The sequence below is a fragment of the Schistocerca gregaria genome, chromosome 5 (assembly GCF_023897955.1).
Source record: "Schistocerca gregaria isolate iqSchGreg1 chromosome 5, iqSchGreg1.2, whole genome shotgun sequence".
NCBI classification, from domain to species: domain Eukaryota; kingdom Metazoa; phylum Arthropoda; class Insecta; order Orthoptera; family Acrididae; genus Schistocerca; species Schistocerca gregaria.
The window spans coordinates 663,073,417-663,100,484 of NC_064924.1; positions in this window are offsets into that span (position 1 = coordinate 663,073,417).

Genomic DNA, 27,068 nt, shown 5'->3' on the forward strand with positions numbered 1-27,068 from the left:
AGTAGCAGAATGCATCGTGACGACTGGGACAGGATCGACAGCATCACTCACAGGAGCAGGCAGGACGAACGCGAGCGCTGCACCGAGCGGCAGAAGAAAAAGTTTGAAAGATGTCGGAAGCAGACCGGCAAGGCGATTCCCGACATGTCACACACAGTGGTCAACCTCACTGAACGACAATTGTCCGAAGAGGAAGCGTCTGTTCTTCAAAAAGGAGGGAATTTCGCTATCATCCCGAGAACTATACCTATGGAGGACATCATTGCCAACACCGAAGCAGCCATTCGGACCCTTCCTTGTGAAAGGGCAGAGGAAATACGCACGGGAACAGCCAGGATACTGCGCCGAGCAAAACCACCAGCTTGCAACCTGAAGAAAGTAGAGGTACAAGCAATTAATAATCTCAACGCCGACGTGAGTATATTGGTACGGCCTGCCGATAAGTGGAATGCGACCGTCGTCATGAAGACCAAAGGTTATGAGCAAAAGATCCGAGACCTACGAGATCCGACGACGTACCGAAAACCAAGCGCAGATCCGACGCAGCGTATCACACGGAATACGAATCGATTAATCAAGGCGTATTCTCTGCCGGCGGACATACAGAGAAACCTGCGCAACACAGAAGCCCTACCACCTCGGCTGTATGGATTACCCAAGATTCGTAAGAACAACATTCCACTGAGACCGATCGTTAGCGCTCCTGGATCACCGACATATAAACTGGCAAAACACTTCGCCTCTCTGCTCCAGCCACACGTGGGGAAGACCGACACATACATTAAGGACTCAAGACATTTTATTGAGAAGCTGAAGAAACTGAAACTTGCACCAAACGACATCCTGGTCAGCTTTGATGTTGTTTCGTTATTTACGAAAGTGCGACTCAGTGACTCTCTGGAGCACATCGGTTCCATTTTCTTGCAAGACATCAGAAAGCTCTTCCGTACATGTCTCACCACGAGCTATTCCACGTGGAATGGCGATTTCTACGAACAGCTGGAAGGCGTCGCCATGGGTAGTCCTCTCAGTCCAGTGGTGGCCAACTTCTTCATGGAACAATTCGAAGCACAGGCACTGGACTCGGCGACTTGCAGACCTAAGGTGTGGTACAGGTACGTCGATGATACTTTCGTTGTGTGGAGCCATGGTGAAGAACAGTTCGGTGACTTCCTAAGACACTTGAACAGCCTCCATGCCAACATAACATTTACCATGGAAGTAGAAAAGGACCAGAAACTGTCATTTCTAGATGTGCTGGTCACAAGGGACGGCGAAAACCTGGGACACAGCGTGTATCGAAACCCGACACACACGGACCGATACCAGCACAGTCAAACCACCATCGGAGCCAGAAAAGAGGCATGATTAGTACCCTCGTAACGAGAGCAGGACGAATATGTGAGCCGCAACACCTCAGACAAGAAATGCAACACCTGCAAACTGTCCTGAGGAGCAATGGGTACTCCACAAATTATATTAGAAGTGTAACAGAGCCAAACACTCGGCGAACTAAGGAACCAGAAAAAGAAATGTCGGGTACGGCCTTTCTGCCATACATTCCCAGAGTGACGGACAGAATCGGTCGTATATTGCGCAAACATGGCGTAAGGACTATTTTCAAACGGACAAGGAAGATCAAAGATTGTCTTAGATCGGCGAAGGAGAAAAGAGACCCACTTGCAATGTCGGGAATATACCGTATACCATGCACATGCGGAAAAGTTTATGTCGGAGTGACTGGACGATCAATTAACACCAGGATCAAAGAGCATAAGCGACATTGCAGGTTGGGGCAGGTGGAGAAATCGGCCGTGGCGGAGCACGCACTGAATAAGACCGACCACGTAATAAAGCTCGCCGACACGGAAGTTCTGGCTGTAGAGAAACACTATCACACGCGCTTGTTCAGAGAAGCTGTAGAAATACAAAAACACGCGAACAGTTTGAACAAGAAAGAGGAAAGCCTTAAGGTAAACGGATACTGGCTTCCCGTACTGCAGCGAACGACCGTCGCAGGTAGCAATAGGAGAACCGCACCGGAAATGAACGCGGAGAAGCCCTCGGACGTTGGCGCGCCAGGTACATATAGTCTGCGCCCGCGAGCTCCATATATACACTTGTAAAGCCAGCAACGCTCGGAATTTGTAACAAACACATAATAATTATATATATAGATGTATCAACCTCTCACACCACTCGGAATCTGTAACAAACACAGAATAATTATATATATATACATGTATCAACCTCTCACATCACATTATCAACCACACACATAAGCACAAGACGTATCTAACTCAATCATCCCATATATCTGGTTATTTTATCTTCATTTATCTTCACTTATCTTCATTTCTCGTAAACTTAAATTGTACCATGTTAACAAAATTGTTCCAAATTGTTTATGTTGTTCTCATTTTCTTTTCTTTTTTCCGTAAATTTAAATTTTATTATGTTAATATACTTGTTTATAATGTCTTCTTTCTGCTAAAAACCTGCAGTAACAAAATTGTCAAACCAATTATAACAATGCACTTGCAGGAAAAATAAATTGTACAAAATAAAAATAACCATGTAAAAACCCAACGGCTGAAAAGGGACGCCAGCAAGCCCTAAAACAGCCCGCCTTCCTCCATCAGAGGAGGGAATGAAAAGTGCAAAAATAAATAAATAAATAAATAAATAAATAAATAAAAATAAAAGAACTCGGCTCCAGTTCACCACCGGCAATGGAGGGTGAAGCTTTGACAATGGCAGCCACTCATGCTGGCGAAACGTCAGAAAAATCATTAGATGAACGTCGGCCGAAGAACCCGAGACAGAAGCCAATAGGCAGTTTGCACCAGATAAATTTAATTTTCACTAAAACAGACGAGCGTGACGAATTTAAAGCGTATTTAATATTCTAGAGAACTACGATTTTATAGTGCTTGTCGCCTTTATTAATTCAATATTTGAAATCATTAATCCGGTTTCTAAGGCTCTACAGTATGAAAATAATAACTCACAGAAAGCTAGTATTTTACTAAGCAATGTTTTGAACAGACTGAGCGAAATAAGAAATCAAAATAAATTCCATTGTTTTTCTAAACGAGTCCAGAGACCTAGCAAAAGAATGGTCTAACAATTGTTTTCTAAAATAAAAGACGGAAGATGGTGAAATAATATTTTGTTGAATTATCAGAAGACAGGAGGAATTCAGACCCAGAATCATACCTCAAAGTCAATGTGTAAAAATGCTGCTTAGATATATTGATTTCTCAAAGCCTCTGTGACCTTAGTAATACATTCGAAGTGCTACAGCTGGAGAAACTCTCGTCATTATCCAATGAAATAAATAAAAAATGAAGCGAGAAAACAGACTGCTAAATGCAGTAATGACGTGTCATTTGATCTGTATGAACAATTAATTTCTTTGGAAATGAGCTTAAAAACTGAAATTAAGAAAATCCATTCCATGAAGGAACTCACAGACTCATTACTGATTAAATTCAATTGCCTTGCATCAAGTTTTCAGGAGGTAATAACAACATGTTTCCTATTTTTGACCCGTCCTGTAACAACAGCAACAGCTGAAAGAAGTTTTTCGGAATTAAAACTGATTCAGAACTACACTCCTGGAAATTGAAATAAGAACACCGTGAATTCATTGTCCCAGGAAGGGGAAACTTTATTGACACATTCCTGGGGTCAGATACATCACATGATCACACTGACAGAACCACAGGCACATAGACACAGGCAACAGAGCAAGCACAATGTCGGCACTAGTACAGTGTATATCCACCTTTCGCAGCAATGCAGCGTGCTATTCTCCCATGGAGACGATCGTAGAGATGCTGGATGTAGTCCTGTGGAACGGCTTGCCATGCCATTTCCACCTGGCGCCTCAGTTGGACCAGCGTTCGAGCTGGACGTGCAGACCGCGTGAGACGACGCTTCATACAGTCCCAAACATGCTCAATGGGGGACAGATCCGGAGATCTTGCTGGCCAGGGTAGTTGACTTACACCTTCTAGAGCACGTTGGGTGGCACGGGATACATGCGGACGTGCATTGTCCTGTTGGAACAGCAAGTTCCCTTGCCGGTCTAGGAATGGTAGAACGATGGGTTCGATGACGGTTTGGATGTACCGTGCACTATTCAATGTCCCCTCGACGATCACCAGAGGTGTACGGCCAGTGTAGGAGATCGCTCCCCACACCATGATGCCGGGTGTTGGCCCTGTGTGCCTCGGTCGTATGCAGTCCTGATTGGGGCGCTCACCTGCACGGCGCCAAACACGCATACGACCATCATTGGCACCAAGGCAGAAGCGACTCTCATCGCTGAAGACGACACGTCTCCATTCGTCCCTCCATTCACGCCTGTCGCGACACCACTGGAGGCGGGCTGCACGATGTTGGGACCTGAGCGGAAGACGGCCTAACGGTGTGCGGGACCGTAGCCCAGCTTCATGGAGACGGTTGCGAATGGTCCTCGCCGATAACCCAGGAGCAACAGTGTCCCTAATTTGCTGGGAAGTGGCGGTGCGGACCCCTACGGCACTGCGTAGAATCCTACGGTCTTGGCGTGCATCCGTGCGTCGCTGCGGTCCAGTCCCAGGTCGACGGGCACGTGCACCTTCCGCCGACCACTGGCGACAACATCGATGTACTGTGGAGACCTCACGCCCCACGTGTTGAGCAATTCGGCGGTACGTCCACCCGGCCTCCCGCATGCCCACTATACGCCCTCGCTCAAAGTCCGTCAACTGCACATACGGTTCACGTCCACGCTGTCGCGGCATGCTATCAGTGTTAAAGACTGCGATGGAGCTGCGTATGCCACGGCAAACTGGCTGACACTGACGGCGGCGGTGCACAAATGCTGCGCAGCTAGCGCCATTCGACGGCCAACACCGCGGTTCCTGGTGTGTCCGCTGTGCCGAGCGTGTGATCATTGCTTGTACAGCCCTCTCGCAGTGTCCGGAGCAAGTATGGTGGGTCTGACACACCGGTGTCAATGTGTTCTTTTTTCCATTTCCAGGAGTGTATCTTTGGACTCTGTGAGCCAAGAACGGCTTTCAGACTTGTCAGTGCTGTCTACAGAGCCAGCACATCTCGAAAAACTAAAATACTCTTCAGCTATGGATGATGTAACAAGTAAGTTTGCCGGAAAAAGGCGAGAAAAGTATATATTTGAATTGTTTGGATAACGTGGATCCAAGGAGCATTAACTGTAAATAATTACTTACCTATGTAGCTTATACTTAATCAATAATTGTTTAGTTTATTCAAAATGAGAGATTTTGTTTCTTTTGTGGAAAATGTTTAGCCTCCATTTGAGCTTCACCACACTCAGGTAAAAGGTTCCAGCTACAAATTTTGCCGTCTAAGGCAAGCTACATCACTGATACGACACCACACATCCTACTGACATATCTTGTCGAAATGCTAATATTCCATGGCACTCTTTTCTCACTCTGCGAAATTCCTTGGGCTCCTTTCTCATGAAATACCAAGTTTTGCAACTGTTGTTGTAGATATAATGCAATGTTTGCTTTGTTTGTCGCTCCCATTGCTCTGTTTTGTATCAACACCACTAGCACTGTAGCACTGTTGTGAGCTTCTCGTCGACTAAACATTTCGACTACGCTCCGCAGTCTCATGCTGTGCTGGCCATTGGATGCCTCCAGTCCCGGCCCTGTGGCCATTAGCAGCCAATATTGTGGTTGCAGGGTAGACAATTTGTGGGGCGTCGAATGCCGTAAACATGAATGGCCTTTTGCGACCTCGCACTTAAGGGGTTCTTTGTATTTTACTCGCACGCCAACATGCTGTTCGCCCTTACCTCACACTGGATTCCCCAGCTTGTTGCGTCTGAACGGGTCTAAAGAATTACAAATCGTATTACTAACCCGGTGAGATAACTACCCTCTTTGGTAATTACGGTTTCTTTTATATAATTAGTACACATTTCAGATGATACAATTTATGTAAAAGAACAATAAATCAACGAAACTACAATAATGATATGCAATCGATAAACACACTAAACGGTATTATCCAAATAAAAAGACGTTCGAAAAACAAATATTAAACTTGTGTTATCTGTGTCTAAGTTGGTTGTGTAGTCAACCTACGTTGCATGCTCTTTAGCATAACAGGAATTAGGTAAGGCGAGTTAAAGAGGGCAGATGCAGCTTTGTTCCTTTAGCTTTACGAACTTGGAAGTTTCAACAAGAAAATCTTCATTGGTTGCAGAGTTTTAGGGAAATATATAAGTTTTCACATGCGTAACATTTGAACAATCGACCCACGTTTCATCCATTACTTCCTATTATTAGCTTTCTGACTGTCAGTTTTACTTCGACATGTATTTCTCACACTACTTGGTCACAAATCGGCACTGTATTTACATAATTTTCTCTTAATTGTTAGGCACATTTCAGTTCTTTAATTTTTCGTCTTAAAACTGTTTGTTGCTTAAATTTTGATATGTTATTGATTGTGCAGATTACTTTCCGTAGTTATTTTAGTCGAATTCTGAGGTGTTTCTTTCTTATTTGTAAATCTGGAAACTCAAAGCATAAATCGAAAAAGGCATGCTTTCATAGAAACAGACGTGGTAATTTGCAGGGTAACTACACAACAGGTTGTATGATGAAAAAAATTGGAAACCAGTTTCAGCCTTACGGAACCTACAGAGAATAGTGTAAATGCGATTTGTAATACAGATTTAATTTTTAACGAAATAAAAATGTTAAATGTTGTTTGTATGGATTCGCTCGAAATGTTTATGAGTTGTTCCATCTAAAATTTGTCAGATTTGTCCAAAGACGATCTGTTTTGGAGAAGAATAGTGTATAGGGGGATTTGCGACTCTGTCGTTACTTTAGATGATGGAATGAATATCAGAAGAAAAGTTATTGAGAGATTTATAATACCTGTGGGACAAAATATGATAAAATGTTTGAAGAACAGATACATGCACAGAATAACTCTCTAAAAAAAAGCGCAAAATGATTCACTAACGAGGTAAGGAAAGCAGGAAAGACGCTAAAATTACAACCTGATGCAAGGAAAGAGGAACAACAAGTAGTATATTGTTCACTTAGGGGTTATTAGTTACAGATGTCATCCTAAGGTATAGTAAAGCTTTTTTTAAGACTTGGGTAAATGTCTCAGTTCGCATATTTACATAGCTGTTTCCCTGGTAAGTTGTTATCTACTACGTGGAACGATTTATAATTTTAAGAGAGTACCTTACTTAAGGTTTTCTACAACATACACTACATTTTTGCTGAAGATTAAAAGCTTTTTAGGTTACGAATTTTCAATGGATGTAAAAGTGGCACAAAGGATGGCTATGGAGCTCATTGTACAACAGAGTTTCGGCAAGGAGTTTGATGATTCTTGTGAATGTTACCTGTAGCTAATAGCTATAAAGTCCAAATTGAATAAATGCAAAATGTTTATTATTTGGCGAGTTATCAAGGACGCTATGAAAGTCAACATCGTTGACAAGCGAGGTTTTAACTGTTAACTAAGACATTTTCAAATTACTTATTCATCAAGGTGTCTGTCTTTCTCTTTGCCTGTATGCATATTTCTCTACACTGTCAAATGCATCGGACCTGCACCTACATCTACATGGATACTCTGCAAATCACACTTAATAGCCTGGCAGAGGCTTCATCGAAGCACCTCGACAATAATTTTCTATGATTGCATTCTCGAACAGCGGGCGGAAGAAACGAACACCTATGCCTTTCTGTGCAAGCTCCGATTGCCTTTATTGTATTATGAGGAGATTTCTATTATGAAGATCGTTTCCCTATGTAGATCGGCGTCAAAAAAATATGTTCGCATTCGGAGGAGAAAAGAGGCAAATGAAATTTCGTGAGAAGATTCCGCCGCAACGAAAAACACCTCTGTTTTAATTTTGTACACCCCAAATCCTGCACACGTCCGTGACACTCTGTCCCCTATTTCGGGGTAATACAAAACGTGCTGTGCTTCTTTGAACTTCCTCGATGTACTCCCTTAATTCTACCTGGTAAGGATCCCACGACGCGCAGCAGTACTCCACAAGACGGAGTGTACACAGTCCCTTTGGTAGATCTGTTACATTTAACCAAGTGTTCTGCCAATACAACGCAGTCTTTGGTTTGCCTTTCCCACGACATTTGCCATGTGTTATTTCCAATTTAAGCTGTTGTTGTTCTTGTGGTCTTCAGTCCAGAGACTGATTTGATGCATCTGTCCATGCTACTCTACCCTGTGCAAGCTTCTTCATCTCCCAGTACCTACTCCAACCTACATCCTTCTGAATCTGTTTAGTGTATTCATCTCTTGGTCTCCCTCTACGATTTTTAACCTCCACGCTGCCCTCCAGTACTAAATTGGTGATCCCTTGATGCCTCAGGACATGTCCTACCAATCGATCCCTTCTTCTAGTCACGTTATGCCACAAATTTCTCTTCTCCCCAATTCTGTTCAATACCTCCTCATTAGTTATGTGATCTACCCATCTAATCTCTAGCATTCTTGCGTAGCGCCACATTTCGAAAGCTTCTATGTTCAACCATACAGTAAAGCTGCATGCCCTTGGGAAAAATTACGGCTGTAGTTTCCCCTTGCTTTCAGCTGTTAGCAATAGCAGCACAGAAAGGCCGTTTTGGTTAGTGTTACAGGGCCAGATCAGTCAACCGTCGAGACTGTTCCCATGCAACTACTGAAAAGGCTGCTGCCCCTCTTCAGGAACTACACGTTTGTCTGGTCTCTCAACAGATACCCCTCTGTTGTGGTTGCACCTACGATACGGCTATCTGAGGCATGCAAGCCTCCCTACCAACGGCAAGGTCCATTGTTCATGGGGGGTTAAGTTGTTCGTAATTGTAATTCCTAGGTATTTAACTGAATTTACGATCTTTAGATTTGACTGATTTATCATGTAACCGAAGTTTAACGGATTCCTTTTAGCACTCGTGTGGACGTCGTCTCACTTCTCATTATTTACGGTCAACTGCCAATGTTTGCACCAGACAGACATTTTTGCTAAAACGTTTATCTCTTATACTGCCTGAGGAAAAAACTTAGGGTCTACCCTATCTTTATTGTGCGATAAATGTCCTACCCCGTTATGAATGCTTCAGTGCACTCATTGCTGATTGGGTATCTTCTTGTGGCCGCAGCTTCCAAAGCTGCGTTCCCGACCAGTGACTGTCAAGAAGATTTTCCTCGATTCGACGTAAGCTAACCCGCTCTGGCCTTATTATCATGTTGTGTTTCTCCATCGTGTATTTGTATCTCGGACGCACGCGTTTAGTAGAGCTTGTGGGATGCCACTGATGTTGCAAGAATAGCAGTGCTCGCCATACGAACGTCGAGGCACCCAGTCGAGCAGCGGAGAGGTGTCGCAGTGTTGAGCAGCAGTTCCCGGAACGCGTGATGGACCGTATCCCGTTCGCAGCGACGGCCGTCACGCCGGTTGCCGTGGCGGCCCGCTAGCGAGTGGGCATACGGCTGCCGTCACCTTTTGTTTCTGCTCGGCCAGCAGTGCGTCGCAGCAGCCTGCTTAGCGAGTCACAGGGGGCGAGCAGGTAGGCGGGGCGCGTGGCGCACAGTGGGAGGTCAGCACTCGTCGCGGTTTTCAGTGTCGCTACAGCCGGCCTCTGTGTAGAGCGCAGTACGTTGTGCGGCAAGGTGAACATCTAATCGCACGACTTTGTTTTTATAGTGTTTCATTATGGGACGATGTACTGTACCATTAAATGGTTTTCGTGCCGCTGCAGGCTTATCATCATATAGGGGTGTTATAGGCACATTGTCTTCTGGGGCATATGCAGCAAGTCTCTAGGCTCCTGCTGCTGGCGACAGTTACGGAAATTTAGGCGTAAGTTAATGACATGTGAACGAAACGAAAATACCGTTACATTTTAATAAACAGTGCATTGTATCTTGGTATCCATGACAAAGTCAGGGGGGTAGGACATCAAACGGGCCGACTTGGAGCAGGAGAGGCACCACAGGACATTAAAATTTTAATTTCCACTGTCTATACTTTTACAAATAAATTCATAAAACTTTGTCAACATGACCAGGAAGGATTCAGAATTCACACTCTTAGCAGTAGAAGTTCGAAAACATAAGAAATAATTTTTTTTACATGTGAAATTTCTTCATTTTTTTCACTAACTAATGGCTGCATTTGTTTCTATAGGTACCCTTTTCTTCATAAGTAAGAGAGATTCTTCGATGAATTTTGCGCAGCATACAAACCATACTTAAACGTGTATGAAGATCTAGAATTTTCCAAATCTATTAAAAACTGTGGTAAAAATTGAGGTAATTAACTACAAAATTGCCGGACGTTGTGGCCGAGCGGTTCTAGGTGCTAGAGTCTGGAACCGCGCGACCGCGACTTAACTTCTGAGGTCATCAGTCCCCCAGAACTTAGAACTACTTAAACCTAGCGAACCTAAGAACATCACACACATCCATACCCGAGGCAGGATTCGAACCTGCGACCGTACTGGTCGCGCGGTTCCAGACTGTAGCGCCTAGAACCGCTCGGCCACCCAGGCCAGCAGTGCGCAGCAGTTCGTGACCGCCAGAATACATGGATGTGACTAGTATGCTATATTCCACTCTTTAGTTGAATATTGTTATTATTTTACATGGTAGATATTGAATGATCTTGAATGATCATTTCACTATCTATTACAATAGAGAATATTTCGTACTCGGTTATTTTAGTCCATAAATGAAGTGAAGTGCCTGCCCGTGTGACCGAGCGGTTCTAGGCGCTACAGTCTGGAATCGCGTGACCGCCGCGGTCGCAGGTTCGAATCCTGCCTCGGGCGCGGATCAGTGTGATGTCCGTAGGTTAGTTAGGCTTAAGTAGTTCTAAGTTCTAGGGGACTGATGACCAAAGATGTTAAGTCCCATTGTGCTCAGAGCCATTTGAACCATTTGAACCTCCTCAGCATCCGGCGCAAGTATCGCTTCGCGCCGCATGATATCGTGTTGTTCAGGGTTTTTTGCGGCAGCAGATGGTGGGCACGAGGCGAGATCTTCGTCGACTTGGCGCATGCGTGTAACTCATTTCAGACCCAGACGGACATCACTGTCAAATTCGTCACTGTGATGTGCGCGGTGATCCTTCTGTACCTCTTCCCCCAGATTCACGGATCCCGAGGACAGTGCGGCCACAGCAGCCGCCAGATTGTATCATCACGAGACCGCGGGAGAATCCCACGGAGACGGGGCCTTCACTTCCTCTCGCCCTACCTCTGGAGCTGAACTCGCCCACGCCGCAGCTTCTGACACCTTCTACGTCATTTTATTTATGGGCCTCAGGAGCTGGACATATAGCCTTCTGGGCGTTTTCCGGGGGGATGTTTCCACCAGACTTGTGTTTGTCTGTTCTGAAGACGACTGATTATATTGTATGTCTACCTATGCTTGCGGCACATCTATCACAGTTAAGTATTGTAATTGTTTCGTTGTTATAAAACTCTTTAATACGAGTTGTTCGATTGTTTGTCTAGCTAGCCGAATATGCATGATTCCTAGACACAATAACTCCCTTTTCAAGACATCATCCATTACGTTCATATAATTTTCTAAAATCTTTGTCGTGTCTGACGGGATTACGAAGTCTTCACCAAACCACTAAATTTTTATTTCTTCTCCCTGAACTGTAATTCCATCTCAAAATTTCTCCTTCTTTTCCTTTGCTGCTCGCTCTCGTGCAGATTGACTAATATGGCACTAATTAAGCCTCTCGTAAGTAGAGTAGCTGATGGCGAGGAGTTTGTATCAGTGCACTGCCGGGTGATTAAAAGCAATGTTGTACTAGTAAAATTGAGATATACATTACTGGCCATTAAAACTGCTACACCACGACGATGACGTGCTACAGACGCGAAATTTAACCGACGGGAAGAAGATGCTGTGATATGCAAATCATTAGCTTTTCTGACCATTCACACAAGGTTGGCGCCTATGGCAACACCTACAACGTGCTGACATGAGGAAAGTTTCCAACAGATTTCTCATACACAAAAAGCAGTTGACCGGCGTTGCCTGGTGAAACGTTGTTGTCATGCCTCGTGTAAGGAGGAGAAATGCGTACCATCACGTTTCAGACATTGATAAAGGTCGGATTGTAGCCTATCGTGATTGCGGTTTATCGTATCGCGACTTGCTGCTCGCGTTGGTCGAGATCCAATGACTGTTAGCAGAATATGAAATCGGTGGGTTCAGGAGGGTAATACGGAACGCCGTGCTGGATCCCAACGGCCTCGTATCACTAGATGTCGAGATGACAGGCATCTTATCCGCATGGCTGTAACGGATCGTGCAGCCACGTCTTGATCCCTGAGTCAACAGATGGGGACGTTTGCAAAACAACAACCATCTGCACGAACAGTTCGACGACGTTTGCAGCAGCATGGACTATCAGCTCAGAGACCATGGCTGGGGTTACCCTTGACGCTGCATCACAGACAGGAGCGCCTGCGATGGTGTACTCAACGATGAACTTGGGTGCACAAATGCCAAAACGTCGGATGAATCCGGGTTCTGTTTACAGCATCATGTTCGTCGCATCCATGTTTGGCGACATCGCGGTGAATGCACATTGGAAGCATGTATTCGTCATCGCCATACTGGCGTATCACCTAGCGTGATGGTCTGGGGTGTCATTGTTTACACGTCTCGGTCACCTCTTTTTCGCATTGACGGCACTTTGAACAGTGGACGTTACATTTCAGATGTGTTACGACCCGTGGCTCTACCCTTCATGCGATCCCTGCGAAACCCTACATTTCAGCAGGATAATGCACGACCGCATGTTGCACGTCCTTTACGGGCCTTTCTGGATACAGAAAATGTTCGACTCCTGCCCTGGCCAGCACATTCTCCAGATCTCTAACCAATTGAAAACGTCTGGTCAATGGTGAACGAGCAACTGGCTCGTCACAATACGCCAGTCACTACTCTTGAAGAACTATGGTTTCGAGTTGAAGCTGCATGGGCAGCTGTACCTGTACACGCCATCCAAACTCTGTTTGACTGATTGCCCAGGCGTACCAAGGCCGTTATTACGGCCAGAGGTGGTTGTTCTGGGTACTGATTTTTCAGGATCTATGCACCCAAAATGCGTGAAAATGTAATCACATGTCAGTTCTAGTATAATATATTTGTCCAATGAATACCCGTTTATCATCTGCATTTCTTCTTGGTGTAGCAATTTTAATGGCTAGTACCGCTAAATTTATACCCTTGTGGTATTGGTATAGGTGTTGCTGTCGTATGAGGAGGCGAGGAACGAGATCGTCAAAACGACTCCTTGGGGCTTTCCCAGTGCCAGAACCTCCCCTGGTAATCCGGAAGTGTGCTAATCCTTTGCCGCCATGCCAGAACCTTCCTCTTCTCCTGTGAGACACTCAGGTACTGTGGCTTAGGCAACACAAAGGAGCAGTAGGGAGACGCAGAGCCATCCAGCTGCTGTGTCAGAGGCGCCTAAACGGGGACAGATTTGTGTCAGCCATCCTGTTCTTTGGTGTCACTGCTACAGGAGCTAACGACCACTTTCCTTTTTATCGGACGAAACAGACTGGCCACGCTTGTCATATAATTATCTGACCACGTCAAAAGCCAAACGATAGGTCGAAGGGAAATAAGTCAGTTGACACATCCAGATAGCACAGTGGGGCGATTATGACTTAGTACATGATCTCCGAGGAACGGAGAGGTCAAGTGAGAGACAGTACAAGAGGGCATAGGCGACCAGCAGGTAAGATAATCGGCGCTATCGTTATCAGAAGAAAACATACCAGCACAGGGTTAAGCGGTTTGGGAAATCTACGAAAATCTAAAATGTGGCTGTCTTGGACGGGAATTTGAACAGTCTACAAAACAAATTCGAGACACCATGCGGAGTGCCACCTTCAGTCGTACAACAGTTCTTCAGCACGTCATCGCAGCGGTTGACACGAAGTAAGATATTTGCCTGCGCTTTGAGCTCCGTCAATGAGCAAAAACACACTTGCTTAACTGCATTGCATCCGATCGAGTATTATTATACGCATCTCCTTCACATAGGTAATGGTCTTGATAGTGTCCACTTGTAAATTTTCAGCGTTCCGTCACCCATCCGTTCGTATTCCTACATTGCTTCCGTGGCACATTCGCCACGCAACAAACAGTTATTTCAAAAGTGCTAAAACGCTCTATTGATCACTCGCAAAATAAGTGTTCACTAAGACGATAATTTGCTAAAATGTGACCGACAGATGGTGTCAAGGACCTGCCAAGCAGTAGAACTTCAGCCGAGCAGTGCACGTGCCCTCGCGATCAAACAAATAGTTTTCTGTGTTTTTTCCTAAATCGTTTAAGTCTCTTCTTGAAAAGATCACAGCGGAATTTTTTCTGTTCTTTTACAATCCGAGCACATGCTATGTTTTCAATGATCTTCTAATTGAGGGGATTTTAAGATCATAATCTTCTTTCCTTCTTTCCAAATGCGATTTCAGAGTCTTAATGGCAGTCCACTTCGCTCTACACTGATACCTGATCAGAAGTAACTCTACTCCTATTAGTGGACATAATTTATTTATTTACACAAGTTCCGTAGGATCAAATTGAGGAGGAAATCTATAACGTCATGGAACGTTTCAGTACATGAAATTATAAAGTAAAAGTAATAACAGATAAAAATAAAATGTTTATGAACCAAAAAAAATCAAGCCTTAAGTAAACGCAATCAACAATACTACATAAGAAACAGCTTACTTTTTCAAGGAACTCTTTGACAGAATAGAAGGAGTGATCCATATGGAAACTCTTCAGTTTCGATTTGAAATCCCATGGATTGTTGCTAAGATTTTTGAATTCTTAGGGTAGCTTGTTGAAAATGGATGCAGCAATATACTGCACATCTTTCTGCACAAGAATTAAGGAAGTCCGATCCAAATGCAAGTTCGATTTGTGCCGAGTATTAACTGAGTGAAAGCTGCTTATTCTTGGAAATAAGCCGACATTGTTAATAAGAAATGACAGTGAAGAATATTTATGTTGAGAGGGGTCGACAAGAAGTTCGCGAACTTACACCACTTATTCCCCGGACCGCCCGTTTCTGAGCCAAAAATATCCTTTTAGAATGGGAAGAGTTAACCCAAAATATAATACCATGCCACATAAGCGCATGAAAATAAACAAAGTATACTAATTTTCGTGTGGAAAGGTTACGTAGTTCAGATACCGTTAGAATAGCAAAAATGGCAGCATTAAGTCTTTGAACCACATCCTGAACGTGGGCTTTCCACGATAGTTTACTATCAAAACACCAAGGAATTTGAACTGTTCAGTTTCACAAGTCATATGCCCATTCTGTGAAATGAAAACGTCGAGTTTTGTTGACTTGTGTGTTAGAAACTGTAAAAACTAAGTGTTACTGTGATTAAGCGTTAGTTTGTTTTCTACAAGCCACAAACTTATGTCATGAACTGCAGTGACTGAAACCGAGACAATGTTGCACACAACATCCTTTACTACAAAGCTAGTGTCATCAGCAAACATTAATATTTTAGAGTTACACGTAATACTAGAGGTCGTATCGTTTATATAAATAAGGAACAACACTGTTTCCTGGGGCACCCCGAAATGGTTCAAATGGCTCTGACTATGGGACTTAACATCTGAGGTCATCAGTCCACTAGACTTAAAAATACTTAAACCTAACTAACCTAAGGACATCACACACATCCATGCCAGAGGCAGGATTCGAACCTGCGACCGTAGCAGCAGCGCGGTTCCCGACTGAATCGCCTAGAACCGCTCGGCCACAACGGCCGGCGGGCACTCCCCCTCCCCATTTGACAGTACCCCTCTCAGACTTCACAACACAGCCATTCTCAACACTGTGAATAATGACCTTTTGCTGTCTGTAAGAGATGAACCAATCGTGAGATACTCTCCGTATTCCATAATGGTCCAACTTGTGAAGGAATATTTTGTAACCAACACAATCAAATGCCTTAGTTAAATCAAAAAGTATGCCTAGCGTTCGAAACCTTTTGTTTAACCCATCCAGTACTTCACAGGGAAAAGAGAATATAGCATTGTGAGTTGTTAAACGACTTCCACAGCCGAATTGTACATTTCATAGTAAATTGCGTGATATAAAATGATCAATTATCCTTACATGCATAGCCTTTTCAATAACTTTAGCAAACGCCGATGGCATAGAAATAGGTCTAAAAGTACCTACATTACCCCTATCCCCCTTTTTATAAAGCGGATTTTCTACTGAGAACTTTAATCGTTCAGAAAGCTGACCATTCCTAAAGGAAAAGTTAGAAATATGGCTAATTACTATGGATGTGTCCACCTTTCAGTTTTACGAAGGCTTTAATTCTGTTGGGGACACTTTCAATGAAGTGTCTGGGTTCTGTGGAGTCCTAACTAGAGAAAGAATGATGGACACCGGGGTTGGGAACGCAGTTTATGTTGTAACCCCAAAGGTGTTCAGATGGGTTCCGGTCTCAGCTTTGGTCACGCCAATCCATTTCAGGAACGTTATTTTCCCCAGACTATTGGCTCACAGATGCTCCTTCTACATCTACATCTACATGACTACTCTGCAATTCACATTTAAGTGCTTGGCAGAGGGTTCATCGAACCACAATCATACTATCTCTCTACTATTCCACTCCCGAACAGCGAGCGGGAAAAACGAACACCTAAACCTTTCTGTTCGAGCTCTGATTTCTCTTATTTTATTTTGATGGTCATTCCTACCTATGTAGGTTCGGCTCAACAAAATATTTTCGCATTCGGAAGAGAAAGTTGGTGACTGAAATTTCGTAAAAAGGTCTCGCCGCGACGAAAAACGTTTATGCTGTAATGACTTCCATCCCAACTCGTGTATCATATCTGCCACACTCTCTCCCCTATAACGTGATAATACAAATCGAGCTGCCCTTTTTTGCACCCTTTCGGTGTCCTCCGTCAATGCCACCTGGTAAGGATCCCACACTGCGCAGCAATATTCTAACAGAGGACGAACGAGTGTAGTGTAAGCTGTCTCTTTAGTGGACTTGTTGCATCTTCTAAGTGTCCTGCCAATGAAACGCAACCTTTGGTTCGCCTTCCCGACAATATTATCTATGTGGTCCTTCCAACTGAAGTTGTTCGTAATTTTAACACCCAGGTACTTAGTTGAATTGAGAGCCTTGAGAATTGTACTATTTATCGAGTAATCGAATTCCAACGGATTTCTTTTGGAACTCATGTGGATCATCTCACACTTTTCGTTATTTAGCGTCAACTGCCACCTGACACACCATACAGCAATCTTTTCTAAATCGCTTTGCAACTGATACTGGTCTTCGGATGACCTTACTAGACGGTAAATTACAGCATCATCTGCGAACAGTCTAAGAGAACTGCTCAGATTGTCACCCAGGTCATTTATATAGATCAGGAACAGTAGAGGTCCCAGGACGCTTCCCTGGGGAACACCTGATATCACTTCAGTTTTACTCGATGATTTGCCGTCTATTACTACGAACTGCGACCTTCCTGACAGGAAATCACGAATCCAGTCGCACAACTGAGACGATACCCCATAGCTCCGCAGCTTGATTAGAAGTCGCTTATGAGGAACGGTGTCAGGGTACACTGTCATACTAATACAAACGATCAGCGACTTCAAGCTGTTCTTCTACTGCATGCGCTACACAACGCTGTCAAATGTGTGCATATCCTTCCCCATTAACAGCTTCCTTAAGCGCAATAAGAGGGTCATATTATAACCACAAAAATCACTCACATACCGAAAACCCAAAACATCCCATTGGTTGCCATAGAGTATAGCGTTATTCATCACTCGAAATCACTCGTTTCCAGTCATCCACTGTATAGTGACGCCACCTTAAGCGTCGCTTAGCATTGACTACAGAAATATGTGACTTACGAGGGGCTGCTCGGTCATTGTAGCCCATTCTTTTTTAACTCCCTATGCACAGTCATTCTGCTGTCTGGTCTCCTAGTAGCACTTCATAACTCAAGGGTGATCCTTCCACTGATGTTATGAGATGCTTTTTATAACCACCATCTGCAGTGCTCGATGGTCGCTGTCTGTCAGTACATGATGTCTGCATAGCCTCCGTTTAGCTGTGGTTGTTCCTTTGTGTCTCCACTTCACAATCACGTCACCAACAGTCGTCCAGGCCAACTCTAGAAGGTTTGAAATATTCCTGATGTATTTATTACTCAGCTGACATCTAATGACTAATCCACATTCGGTGTCACTGATCTCCCCTGACTGAACTATTCTGCTGACACTGCTTCTCCGCTGACAACACAGTACTGCTCACATCCTTTTACAACGGAACGTCTGACTCTCGTGAAGCCTAGTGACCACATCCACATCACATTGGGGTGTCCGGATACTTTTGATCAGTCAGCACATTATTTTGTTCACCCCCTTTGTAGATTGTCATGCTGATCTGTGGTCCTCGAAGGAAAGACGGTGCACTATGAAGCTACTTGAGATGCGATATACACAGTACACTTTGAGATTCTCATTTATCCGCTTTTCCTGAGAAGCAAAAAACACTGGCTTTTTTTCTCTTGTGCAAGTAGAAGAAATGGTCAGTCCATCTACGCAGCACGATACAGCACAATGTGTGCCGCAACAAATATTCATCAGATTTCACATTATCCTGCATGAATTAAGATATAATCTTGGTGGAAATTTAAACTTACAAGACAACGTTATACATACAGGGTGAGAAGTATTTAAACCAACAAACTCTGGGAGGTTGAAGGGGACATCAAAACAAATATTTTTCCCTAATGTCATTTTTCCCTATGAGGAATATTTAAACTGGTAGAGGAAGATTTCTTTGGCGGCAAATTAATTAAACCAACAAACACTTTTCCATTTTTTATGACCAAGAGACAACACATTAACACAACCGAATTTCAATTAGAGTAGATTTTCAAAAATGCCTCCATTGACACGTAAACAAAGGTTACACCGTCGGACCATGTTCTGTCTGATATGGGCAAAAACCCCAGGAGTACCCTGAATTGTTCCTGCTGCTGCTGCTGCTACAATCCAGGCAACCAGATCTTCTGATGCAACAGGAGATGCGTAAACAAGGTTGCGCATCTCTCCCCACACAAAAGTCCAGAGGGACATGTCTGGGGATAGAACAGGACATGGTACAGGATAACCTCTGCCAATCCACTTTTCTGGGAACCGTCGGCCCAGGAATCGACGCATATGACGGCTGAAATGTGCCGGCGCCCCGTCATGTTGGAACCACATGCGATGTCTTGTAGGGAGCGGGACGTCTTCCAGCTATTCTGTCAATGCTCTGGCGAGAAAATTGTAATAGTGCCTGAGATTTAATGGCCTACGTAGCAGATACGGCCCAATAAACAGTCCCCAATAACACCGACCCATACATTAACAAAGAACCGCACTTGATGAGCGCTAGTAACTCTGGCATGTGGGTTATCCTCACTCCAAACATGCGAATTGTGAATGTTGAAGACTCCATCACGCCCGAACGTTGCTTCATCGGTAAACAACACAGAGGATGGAAATGTAGGATGCATTTCACACTGTTCCAGGTACCACTGCGAAAACTGTGCTGTGGGTGGATAATCAACTGTTTTCAGGTTGTGGAAGCGCTGTATGTGAAATGGGAGTAACAACTGCTCTCGAAGGACTGTTCTTACATTCGTCTGATTCGCCCCCATTTTACGTGCAATTGCACGAGTGCTGATTGAAGGATCCCGCTCCACATGCTGCAAGACAGCTTCCTCAAATTGCAGCGTTCTTACCGTGCGACGGAGCCCCTGTCCATGTAATCTGCAAAATGACCCGGTCTCACGCAGACGTTGGTACACAGCAGCAAAGGTCGTATAATGCGGGATACGGCGATTACGATATTGTTGTTGATAAACCCGCTGTGCGGCTTGTCCGATGTGGTGCGCTACGTAGTACGCACCAAGCATATCAGTGTACTCATTCCCGGTGTATTGCTCCAGTAGTAAACAGAGACAGTACACTACTACACTGGTGGACAGCAGTTGCCTACAACTGAAGAGCGTAATACGCCCTCTACCAACTGAAGAGCGTAATACGGACTCTACCGGTTTAAATAATCCTCATAGGAAAAAATTACATCAAGGAAAAATATTTGTTTTGATGTCCCAGGGTGTTACAAAAAGGTATGGCCAAACTTTCAGGAAACATTCCTCGGACGCAAAGAAAGAAAATATGTTATGTGGAGATGTGTCCGGAAACGCTTATTTTCCATGTTAGAGCTCATTTTATTACTTCTCTTCAAATCACATTAATCATGGAATGGAAACACACAGCAACAAAACGTACCAGCGTGACTTAAAACACTTTGTTACAAGAAATGTTCCAAATGTCCTCCGTTAGCGAGGATACATGCACCCACCCTCCGTCGTATGGAATCCCTGATGCGCTGATGCAGCCCTGGAGAATGGCGTATTGTATCACAGCCGCCCACAATACGAGCACGAAGAGTCTCTACATTTGGTACCGGGGTTGGGTGGACACGAGCTTTCAAATGCCCCCATAAATGAAAGTCAAGAGGGCTGAGGTCAGGCGAGCGTGGAGGCCACGAAATTGGTCCGCCTCTACCAATCCATCGGTCACCGAATCTGTTGTTGAGAAGCGTGCAGCGTGCAGGAGCTCCATCGTGCATGAACTACATGTTGTGTCGTACTTCTAAAGACACACGTTCTAGCAGCACAGGTAGAGTATCCCTATGAAATCATGATAACGTGCTCCACTGAGCGTAGGTGGAAGAACATGGGGCCCAATCAAGACATCACCAACAATGCCTGCCCAAACGTTCACAGAAAATCTGTGTTGATGACATGATTGCACAATTGCGCGCGGATTCTCGTCAGCCCACACATGTTGATTGTGAAAATTTACAATTTGATCACGTTGGAATGAAGCCTCATCCATAAAGAGAACATGTGCACTGAAATGAGGATTGATACATTGTCGGATGAACCATTCGCAGAAGTGTACCCGTGGAGGCCAATCAGATGCTGATAGAGCCTGCACACGCTGTACACGGTACGGAAACAACTGGTTCTCCCGTAGCACTCTCCATACAGTGATGTGGTCAACGTTACCTTGTACAGCAGCAACTTCTCTGACGCTGACGTTAGGGTTATCGTCAACTGCACGAAGAATTTCCTCATCCATTGCAGGTGTCCTCGTCGTTCTAGGTCTTATCCAGTCGCGAGTCATAGGCTGGAATGTTCCGTGCTCCCTTAGACGCCGATCAATTGCTTCGAACGTCTTCCTGTCGGGACACCTTCGTTCTGGAAATCTGTCTCGATACAAACGTACCGCGCCACGGCTATTGCCCCGTGCTAATCCATACATCAAATGGGCATCTGCCAACTCCTCATTTGTAAACATTGCACTGACTGCAAAACCACGTTCGTGATTAACACTAATCTGTTGATGCTACGTACTGATGTGCTTGATGCTAGTGTTGTAGAGCAATGGGTCGCATGTCAACACAAGCACCGAAGTCAACATTACCTTCCTTCAATTGGGCCAAGTGGCGGTGAATCGAGGAGTTACAGTACATACTGACGAAACTAAAATGAGCTCTAACATGGAAATTAAGCGTTTCCGGAGACAGATAGAAAAGAGTCATCCAATTTTACAAGGCCATGCCTGTCACGTATTTCCACGTAGGTCCTTGAGGTACTTTTTGCTGTTATGTCCAGAGACAAACTGACAGACGGTTGTGAAACGAGTCCCACAAATTTGCGAGCATGTGTGAGGCGACTGCTTTCGCTGCTGCTGCTCCTGCTGTCCGCTGTTCCTGTCAATCCAGATTTGTTGGAAGACGAGGCGCATAGCGCTGCCTGTCACAAATTAAACAAGATTGAAGAAAAACGGAATGAGATCAGGTGGCGGTGGCTCCCTGCCGCCGTTGGATAAGCAGCTGCAGCAGCAAGTCGTATAACCCTAGCTTACTTATTTGTTAGATAGTTTAATTAATTTCTTTGCGTGTTTTTGGGTACTTGCATTGTTTAATTCATATATTTCGGGCGTATTATAGTATTTGACAGTTGTAGCATCGCGCTTTAGTGTTTCTTATTTAAATTGCGTGTGAGTTTCGATAGGAGGTGCAATTTCGAGTCTTACTTACTGTAATCGTAAATTCAGCAGATTATAGCGCAGTCGTTAGGCATTTGTACAGGTTAGTTGATACATTCTTTGCGTGTTTCGCTTGCGTTATCTAGGCACTGATTGTGTTTCAGTAACTGTTGTTCAACATCGATTAGAATGGACAGGGACTGCGATTGCTGTGTTCGGATGAGGGCTGACTTGGCATCCCTTCGCTCACAGCTGCAATCGGCGCTGACTTCGGTCGCGCAGCTTGAGGCTGTTGCCAATGGGCACCACTGTGGGGAGCCGGACTTGGGTACAGGTATCACGGGGATGTCAACCTCGTCCCATCTGTCCCCAGAGCGGTCTGCCGCTGTGGTTGCCCCGGTTGCTGCCCGCAGTGGGGCTGAGCCCTCGCCTGTGGTTGATTGGGAGGTCGTTCCAAGGCGTGGCAGGCAGCGAAAGGCGTCCCAGGAGGCTGATCAGAAAGCCTCCCCGGTGCGTCTGACAAACCGGTTTCAGGCAGTGTCTCTGGCTGAGCCAGATGCAGCTGCCTGCCCTGTTTAAGAGGATCATTCTCAGCCTTCAAGGTCCGGGCAATCGCAGAGGGTGGGCTTACTGGTAGTTGGGAGCTCCAATGTTAGGCGCGTAATGGGGCCCCTTAGGGATACGGCGGCTAAGGAGGGGAAGAAATCCAGTGTGCACTCCGTGTGCATTCCGGGAGGAGTCATTCCTGATGTGGAAAGGGTCCTTGCGGATGCCATGAAGAGCACAGGGTGCAGCCAGCTGCAGGTGGTGGCACATGTCGGCACTAATGACGTGTGTCGCTTTGGATCTGAGGAAATTCTCTCTGGATTCCAGCGGCTATCTGATTTGGTGAAGGCTGCCGGTCTTGCTTACGAGATGAAGGCAGAGCTCACCATCTGCGGCATCGTTGACAGAACCGACTGCGGATCTTTGGTGCAGAGCCGGGTGGAGGGTCTGAATCAGAGGCTCAGACGGTTTTGCGACCGTATTGGCTGCAGATTCCTAGACTTGCGCCATAGTGTGGTGGGGTTTCGGGTTCCGCTGAATAGGTCAGGAGTTCACTACACTCAGCTGGCGGCTACACGGGTAGCGGAGGCTGTGTGGCGTGGACTGGGCGGTTTTTTAGGTTAGAAGGCCTCGGGAAAGTGCGGGATGGGCTGCAATGTCAATGGGTGCTTGGCAATTACAGGACGTGCTTGGATCAAGGAACAGTCGGAATTGTAGTTGTAAATTGTTGTAGTTGCGCTGGAAAAGTCCCTGAGCTTCAAGCGCTAATAGAAAGCACAGAAGCTGATATCGTTATAGGTACAGAAAGCTGGCTAAAGCCTGAAATAAGTTCTGCAGAAATTTTTAAGAGGTCTCAGACGGTGTTCAGGAAAGATAGATTAGGCAGAATTGGTGGTGGAGTGTTTGTGTCTGTCAGTAGTGGTTTATCTTGTAGTGAAGTCGAAGTAGATACTCCGTGCGAATTGGTATGGCTGGAGGTTATACTTAACAGCCGAATTAAGTTAATAATTGGCTCCTTCTACCGACCCCCAGACTCCGATGATACAGTTGCGGAACAGTTCAGAGAAATTTTGAGTCTCGTAACAAATAAATACCCCACTCATACGGTTATAGTTGGTGGGGACTTCAACCTACTCTCGGTATGTTGGCAAAAATACTTGTTCAAAACCGGTGGTAGGCAGAAAACGTCTTCCGAGATTGTCCTAAATGCTTTCTCCGAAAATTATTTCGAGCAGTTAGTCCACGAACCCACGCGAATTGTAAATGGTTGCGAAAACACACTTGACCTCTTAGCCACAAACAATCCAGAGCTGATAGAGAGCATCATGACTGATACAGGGATTAGTGATCACAAGGTCATTGTAGCTAGGCTCAATACCATTTCTTCCAAATCCATCAGAAACAAACGCAAAATAATTTTATTTAAAAAAGCGGATAAAGTGCCACTAGAAGCCTTCCTAAAAGACAATTTCCATTCCTTCCGAACTGACGATGCGAATGTAGACGAGATGTGGCTCAAATTCAAAGATATAGTAGCAACAGCAATTGAGATATTCATACCTCTTAAATTGGTAAGAGATGGAACGGATCACCCGTGGTACACAAAAAAGTCCGAACGCTGTTGCAGAGGCAACGGAAAAAGCATGCGAAGTCCAGAAAAACGCGAAATCCCGAAGATGGGCTAAAATTTACAGACGCGCGAAATTTGGCACGTACTTCGATGCGAGATGCCTTTAATAGGTTCCACAACGAAACATTGTCTCGAAATTTGGTAGAAAATCCGAAGAAATTCTGGTCGTATGTAAAGTACACAAGCGGCAAGACGCAGTCAATACCTTCGCTGTGCAGTGCCGATGGTACTGTTATCGACGACTCTGCCACTAAAGCGGAGTTATTGAACGCAGTTTTCCGAAATTCCTTCACCAGGGAAGACGAATTGAATATTCCAGAATTTGAAACACGAACATCTGCTACCATGAGTTTCTTAGAAGTAGATACCTTAGGGGTTGCGAAGCAACTCAAATCGCTTGATACGGGCAAGTCTTCAGGTCCAGATTGTATACCGATTAGGTTCCTTTCAGATTACGCTGATACTATAGCTCCCTACTTAGCACTCATATACAACCGCTCGCTCACCGATAGATCTGTACCTACAGATTGGAAAACTGTGCAGGTCGCACCAGTGTTCAAGAAGGGTAGTAGGAGTAATCTATTTAACTACAGACCTATATCATTGACGTCGGTTTGCAGTAGAGTTTTAGAGCATATACTGTATTCAAACATTATGAATCACCTCGAAGGGAACGATCTATTGACACGTAATCAGCATGGCTTCAGAAAACATCGCTCTTGTGCAACGCAGCTAGCTCTTTATTCGCACGAAGTAATGGCCGCTATCGACAGGGGATCTCAAGTTGATTCCGTATTTCTAGATTTCCGGAAAGCTTTTGACACCGTTCCTCACAAGCGACTTCTAATCAAGCTGCGAAGCTATGGGGTATCGTCTCATTTGTGCGACTGGATTCGTGATTTCCTGTCAGGAAGGTCGCAGTTCGTAGTAATAGACGGCAAATCATCGAGTAAAACTGAAGTGATATCAGGTGTTCCCCAAGGAAGCGTCCTGGGACCTCTGCTGTTCCTGATCTATATAAATGACCTGGGTGACAATCTGAGCAGTTCTCTTAGATTGTTCGCAGATGATGCTGTAATTTACCGTCTAGTAAGGTCATCCGAAGACCAGTATCAGTTGCAAAGCGATTTAGAAAAGTTTGCTGTATGGTGTGACAGGTGGCAGTTGACGCTAAATAACGAAAAGTGTGAGATGATCCACATGAGTTCCAAAAGAAATCCGTTGGAATTCGATTACTCGATAAATAGTACAATTCTCAAGGCTGTCAATTCAACTAAGTACCTGGGTGTTAAAATTACGAACAACTTCAGTTGGAAGGACCACATAGATTATATTGTCGGGAAGGCGAACCAAAGGTTGCGTTTCATTGGCAGGACACTTAGAAGATGCAACAAGTCCACTAAAGAGACAGCTTACACTACACTCGTTCGTCCTCTGTTAGAATATTGCTGCGCGGTGTGGGATCCTTACCAGGTGGGATTGACGGAGGACACCGAAAGGGTGCAAAAAAGGGCAGCTCGATTTGTATTATCACGTTATAGGGGAGAGAGTGTGGCAGATATGATACACGAGTTGCGATGGAAGTCATTACAGCATAGACGTTTTTCGTCGCGGCGAGACCTTTTTACGAAATTTCAGTCACCAACTTTCTCTTCCGAATGCGAAAATATTTTGTTGAGCCCAACCTACATAGGTAGGAATGATCATCAAAATAAAATACGAGAAATCAGAGCTCGAACAGAAAGGTTTAGGTGTTCGTTTTTCCCGCTCGCTGTTCGGGAGTGGAATAGTAGAGAGATAGTATGATTGTGGTTCGATGAACCCTCTGCCAAGCACTTAAATGTGAAATGCAGAGTAGTTATGTAGATGTAGATGTAGATATTGATGTATTTGCAGGTGACATTGTAGGTCGACGGTGCAACGTCACATTCATACTGCAGTTTCGGCCCAGACGTCGAGGCGGCTCCACGTTATGAAATACTCTTGCACTGATGTCTAATTAAGTTGTAATAGTTGAAAGGTGAACACAAAACGCCCCTTGTTGCTAAGTGGCAGCCACCTCTTTCGATGCTCCTTCGGGATCAACGAATGAGAGAGCTAGTTGCAGCATTGAGTCGTCTACAGCCAACCACATTAGATGCTATCTTATAACTGGAACCACGGTAAGCAACTGTTATGGGTAAGAAAAAATTTGCCCAAGTTTCCGTCTTCGTTCTTGCAGAAGATGTAGACTTATGAAATGGTATGAATCTTTTAGAAATACCCAGTAACACATCGAGAAATTGCCTTCATCTCTAGACAAACATCATTTCCTCGAACTATAAACTTCTAAATGCGAAACAAAGTCTGATCGAAATTGCTATTTATTAACTAAATCCCTCATCTAACTACATTAGTTCTTTAATTTAATTTTTACGAATGACCGGTGTCAGCTTTTAAAACTGCGCAGCTTCTGTACGAAACGGAACCGACTTTGGCCCTTTCTCAGTCCCGACAACCAGTTTGGTAGCTCTTTCAGACTCATTCTTTTTTTGCATGCGCTGCCAGTGAACTGAAAATTACTACCTGCTCTAACTGTTTGTTCATTATTTCACCTGTCAAGCCCCGAGTGCAGGAAGTTTCGCTCCTGGTGCAGAGGGCTTTACTGCTGGAAGGGCTGTTGTCAGTTAATAAGAATGGGGTAATAAGAGATTTGTTCCCGTAATGGCAGGA